The sequence below is a fragment of the Podarcis melisellensis genome (assembly GCF_964234715.1).
Source record: "Podarcis melisellensis genome assembly, chromosome: 11".
Taxonomy (NCBI): domain Eukaryota; kingdom Metazoa; phylum Chordata; class Lepidosauria; order Squamata; family Lacertidae; genus Podarcis; species Podarcis melisellensis.
In genome coordinates this window covers 28,905,262-28,911,350 of record NC_138543.1, presented here as the reverse complement: position 1 = coordinate 28,911,350, position 6,089 = coordinate 28,905,262, and positions in this window count along the sequence as shown.

Sequence of the window (6,089 nt, the reverse complement as noted above, 5' to 3'; positions counted from 1 at the left end):
TTATTTCAAGTTGATTTCATTCTCTCTCTCCTTTTTACTAAGCCACACCTTTTTATGCTTGATCAAACATATAAGTGGAAGTTAGTGGGAACCTCAGTCAAACTCTTAAAAGTGTAAGAAGAACCACACATCAGTAATAAACAGAGAAAACTTGATGGCATGATAAAAATGTCTATGAAAATGCTTTTCATTTTTCAGGTCCGTTTATATGAACCATGTAATTTCAGGAGCAGAGCAAACTCTTGCCATACATACATATATATATATATATATATATATATATATATATATATATATATGTATGTGTGTGAAATTCTGCAGTGTTAGCTTAACATGGACTACCTTTGAAGGTAACAGAAAACACAAATGCGAGACTTAAGGGTTTCAATTTTCAATTTGTTTACCAGCTTATCAGCTGTTTATTTTAATTCCTGAAATGATTTAGCACTCTTTCCTTTTGGAGCAACCAGATCCTAGAAAAGCGAAACATCAGCTGTGAATACTATCAGGCAGGCCAAGTCACCAAATGCCAATCTAAGTAAACAGACATGTGACCCTGGCAGTGAGGACACAGCGAGACATTTCCCCTGCCTGCTTGTACGTGGCTTGTAGGGTAATGTCACAGACACACCTTCCATATAAATCATATGTGAGCAGATCTTCAGGACAGCTGCTCCCCCAACCAAGCCTCTTTTACCCAAGCGATGTGTTAACCACAAGTCTGCTCCGATAACCGCAAGGAAATGCCGACGGGGCTTCATAGGGAAATGGTGGCTATTTTGGGGTAGGACTTAATCTCATATCAGCAAATGTGTATCAGCACAGTTTTATTGATTTGGTGCTCCTGCACAACAAACTCACTTTTCCCCCAATATAAGGGTTTTCCAAGTAAGGAAAGGAATGGGAAAGTGTGATATAACAGTTGTTTGATCTTTGATGCAACATCACACAACCTCACCCACAAACAAAACCACCTCACACACTTTCTGCCAACAAATCAGGATGCATGACCAGTAAACAGGTTGCATGGACGCGAGGGTGGTCGCTTCCATTTTCCGTCTTGCCTGTGGATTGATGTGGATAATATAATTCACACGCACAAACACAAATAAAAATAAAGTAGACAGTGATTTGTTATGTGTTTTTAATGGGTTATGTTTTTATAGATTTTATGCATCTTTATATACAGTAAGCCCACAAATCACACGCTTTATGTGCGTGGCAAAACAATAATTTTTTTTAAAGGGGGCAGAAAGTGGGTGGAGTTCTGGAAAAAAATAACTTGGGCATCCCGTCCACCATTAAACCCAATGTGTGTTGACTACACAAGATTTTGACTTTAGGCACGATCCCTGGAATGTAACCCCTGCACAAATTGTGGGCTTAGAATAATAGAATCTTAGAGTTGGAAGGGACCCAAGGGTCATCTAGCCCAACCCCCTGCAATGCAGGAATATCAATTAAAGCATCCATGACAGGTGGCCATCCAAGCTCTGTCTGTCTTTTTGTAAACCACTCTGGGGGTTGCACAAAGGGTGGTATATAAACCATCTCTATATATGGAAGTTGCATAGAAGATTATAGCTGAATGAGCTCAATCTACAGTAATGAGCAAGCAGTTCTAACACCCAAGGCCTATTTGGGTATGTAACTGTCCTTGCAAATTATTCTGGCCTTGAGTGACACTGCAGCTTGACAGCTGGCATCTGTTGCCTTTTAACACGTGAGATGTCAGTGTGGTAATGTCGGGATCATTTCCTTGCACTACAAAAATTGATTTTTCTTCATGAAACCTGTTGCATTTTCTGTTTCTTTCTGGCTATATTGCCCAATTAAACCCATTAACCTTCCTTGACAGTTTATTTTGCTGGCGTTTATTGGGTGCTATAGGCAGGTTGTGATCTCTCCTATCCTCCCTGCTTCTAAACTTTAAAACTTATATACTTTGCAGGAACTTTTGTTCCTGCTGGTGTCAGGAGCTCATATTAAATTAATACACTCAACACACACACAATATCCAGCATGCTTTGTTTTAGTACTATGGTGAAATTCCACGCCTCTGCAGATAATCTCAGAACAATGTTTTGTTACCTCTTATTAGAAATGCCACCATATTTAGAAAGCTTCATGAGCTGGGGACACAAAACATCTTCTTATAAGGTTAAAAAAATACAGCGCTGTGTCCAATCCCAGGAAGTCCTTGCTTGAACTTGCATGAGCTATGATGTTTTGTGTCACTAATAAACAAACTAGAATCATATAATAAGCTACTGATTATTATACGTACTGCCACCAGTGATTTTATTTTTTACTTTACAAAGCTGTTCCAGGAAACAGAGAGGCAGCTTGTTCTTTTGAGATGGAAGAGATTTTTGCTGTGCTCCCCCCCCAATTGCATAAACAGCCTTGTTCTGTAAACTGAGTGTGATAACCCCTCCTGAAAGGGAGTTGTGTTGAATAGGCCTGGTTTCCACAATCTGTGACTTCTTCTAAACTCCCAGGCAGCTATAAAAAGCGATGAGATTAGAAAGTTATCTTTGCCCTCTCCTCGCATGTAATAAAACTGCTTTTATTCCTTTTCTGCAGAATTCTGCAGAATATAAATTCTGCAGAATTTAAGGGTGGAGTGAGGGTGATATATAGTATATGTAAAGGATCTTTGATACTATTCTCAGATTTCCCCAGGCTATGTATTCTTTACAAAAAGGAAACCTGAGCAGTATTTTTCCAAGGAATTAGTTTGCTGCTGTTCTGTCATGAGTTGCTACTATCTGAAAAATAGTGAGAATTTTTCAAGCAGCCCACATTGGTTGCCAAAAACTTGGAGGATATGCAAATACTGCAACCCAGGTTCCATTATCTGATGGCTCCAAGGAATGACATGTGGATTTCCTTTCCCTCTCTCTGGTGAGCTTTTGAGTTTCCAGCTTGTTTTTCTTGGCCGGGCTAGATGTCCCTGATAGTTATTTGACAAACAGAAAATCACCAGGGATAGTTTTTCTCAGAATTACATCTGCAATGTAACCTCACCTGCAGAATTTCTGCTTGTCAAACAGTTGTGAAAAGGCACAGCTGCCCAGCCAATTCTAAGCTTGGTAGAGAAAGAGCACATACTTCATAACTTGGCTACTGGAACCACTGTAAAGATTCCATTTAACTGAAAACTGAAGCTTAGAAAACCTGCTGCAAACTGGCTAACACAATAGTGCAGGAAATGGAAAATCCCCAAAAGGGCATTTCAGAGTGGGGTATGCTGCCACCACCTTTGGATAACCTTGACCCTCCTCTTCGTTGTTGTTCTAAACTAAAAAGGGCCGGCTTATTTGTTTAATGAAATTCATACACCGTGTTATAGATACCCCATAAGGGAAAGGGAGCAGTATTTTTCTTATAACACACCATTTGATCACAAAAAGGGGGGCGGGGAATCTTCAAAGCAGTTTACAAAATAATACTGATGATAAAACGATGAGATTATCAGTAAGAATTAACAACATTTTGCAACTTTCAAAAAGTTAAAATAACGTTTCAAGCACTTTCCTTCTTAAAATTATCAGATTCAGTGATAAAGGGAAAAATAAATAAAATAACAGATTAGAACTCTCATCAAGTCTCTAAATACCTGGGTGGAGGCTTTTGGTTTTTCCAATATGCTCTCTTCCACTTTACAGCTGGCTTTTTCGTTAGTATTCCAAGCTCTATGATACCCCTTTTCAGATGGGAGAGATCTGAACTGTACACGGTGTTCTAAATGTGGCTGGAGAGGAGATGTATGAGATGCTTCACATTTTCAGTTTCCTAGTGATTGCTTTAACCAGATTTATAGTTTTACTGTCTCAGCACACTGATCTTATGCAATCCTAAGCATGCTTGCAAGAAGTAAGCCCGACTGAGCTCAACATACTTCTCTCTAAATACGCATGCAAGAATAACGCAGCATCAGTGACCTGTTCGCCATCAACTCAAGATCTGGTTTCCATGTAGTCATAAAAAAGCGTCACTCGTTTCTTTTAGGTCACAAGGTTGAAGGGAAGCAGATAAGTTGCTGAGCTACGTTGCTTTGGGAATGTGTTGGATCCCTAACAGCAGACATCCGTGCTGTGGTGCAAGTTCTCACTTACGAAGTGACTGGAACATGGACCTTGAAGCCAGCTCCCTTTGCTGGAAAGATACCACAGGGTTTTCTATACAGGCAGGAATCCTGGTGTTGTCTTTCAGCAGGAACTCAGAATTTGTCTCCCCGAGTCAGATGATGATCTGGAAAGCCCCTGCAACAGTTTTAAGGTCAATGGATACAAGCAACTTCAAAGCCAATTGCTTGGGTCCTCAAAAATATTGGAATTCTGTCCTGACAGCATATCTGATTGAGCAGATCAGAGCACTTCCCAGTATGAATGGATGAGAAAGAACAAAAGCCAAACTTGCAAACCTACATTTCTCCAATGAAAATCTTGTTGTTTAGTCGTGTCCGACTCTACGTGACCCCATGGACCAGAGCATGCCAGGCACTCCTGTCTTCCACTGCCTCCTGCACCAGTGAAAATAGGGACATTCTATTCTACATCAGGAAGCTTCTCTTGTGTGAGACCTCACCACACATATACATCTGTCACCTTGAGCCAATTACCTCTCCACCCAACCTATCTCACAGGGTTGTTGTAAAGAAAAAATGTGTAAGAGAAGGGATCGTGCACAAGACCTTCAACGGATAAATGAAATGAAATAAAAAATTATTTGTAAGCTGCCTTGAGTCCCTGTTAGGGAAAAAGGGGGTGTGGTGGTGGTGGTAGTAGTAATAATAATAATGGAAACTTTGAAAATGATCAGGAAGATACCAGAGAGTAAATGCTTTTGAACTCAGTAGGACTTAGTTCTGAGTAAAAATGCTTAAGATTGCAGTGTAAGGCTGCACAGTCTTTACCCAGTTACCTGAGAGTAAGCTCTGTTGAATAGTTGGACTTCTGAGCAGACATGTAGGCTTGCATTGTAAGGCTCCACTTACGATAAAGGAACAAACACTTCCTAAAAGATGGCTGGCTGCTTAAGTATTGCGATTAAAGAATTTAAAGTGGTTACGTTTTCCTTCAAAATTATAGGAAGAGTTTTGTATGCCAGCTTCACCATTTCCTTCATTTGTTGCAGGCTTTTTTTTAGTATAAACAAGACTCCATTTTTGCACTTACACACACACAACAAAGACTCGTTTCCGAAAAGGATGGGGTGTGTGTGTCCTGATCTCTCCAACACCTAACTGTTCTTCGAGAGGAGGGGAGGAAAAAGGTAAACTGGAACATTCCAGGATCAAATCAGAAACCAGGAGGACTTCTGTAATTCTGGGACTGTCCTTGGAAATTAGGGATACTTGGAAGCTAAGACCTAGGAATTCCAAAATATAAAGCTGGCTTTTGTTGTCCCAGATAGGCCTGCATCAGGGAGCAACAATGGAGACAGGAGAAGCAGCAGGGAGTGATAGTGTGTGTTGGTGGGTGTCTAAGTGTAACTTTCTGCTAGTTTTTAGAGCTTTTCATTCTCCTAGTATTTTAAAAGATGCTCATTACTCTGCAAGTTAATTTTATATGCCCCACAGAGATCACTAGTTTGGCAACAGTCACGTTTATAAAATAAGTATGGGAATTGATGCCATCCCCTTGCAACCATGTTAGAAACACATGCCAATTTTTCATGTGATATCTTTTTAATTTTTAAAAGTTGAAGAAATCATGTGCAATGATTGCATAAACTTAGAATCACAGAATCAGAGCTGGAAGGGCGCACAAGGGTCATTTAGTCCAAGCCCCTGCAATGCAGGAACCTTATTGGCCAACATGGGGCTCAAACCCATGAACCTGAGATTAAAAGTCTCATACTCTACCGAGTTATCCTTTACTTCAATAAATAGTTTTGCTACGATCTTCAGTGAGGGAGGAAGTTGCTCCATTTGCCTTAGCACACCCTCCCCACCCCCTACAGCATGGGTGCAGTTACCACACACAGAGAGTTTGTTATAGGGCACAAGGAAGACTCCTCCCAGCCTGTGTACATAAACATAGTATCAGACCATTATGGGAAATGGCCTGTACATGCCTTCT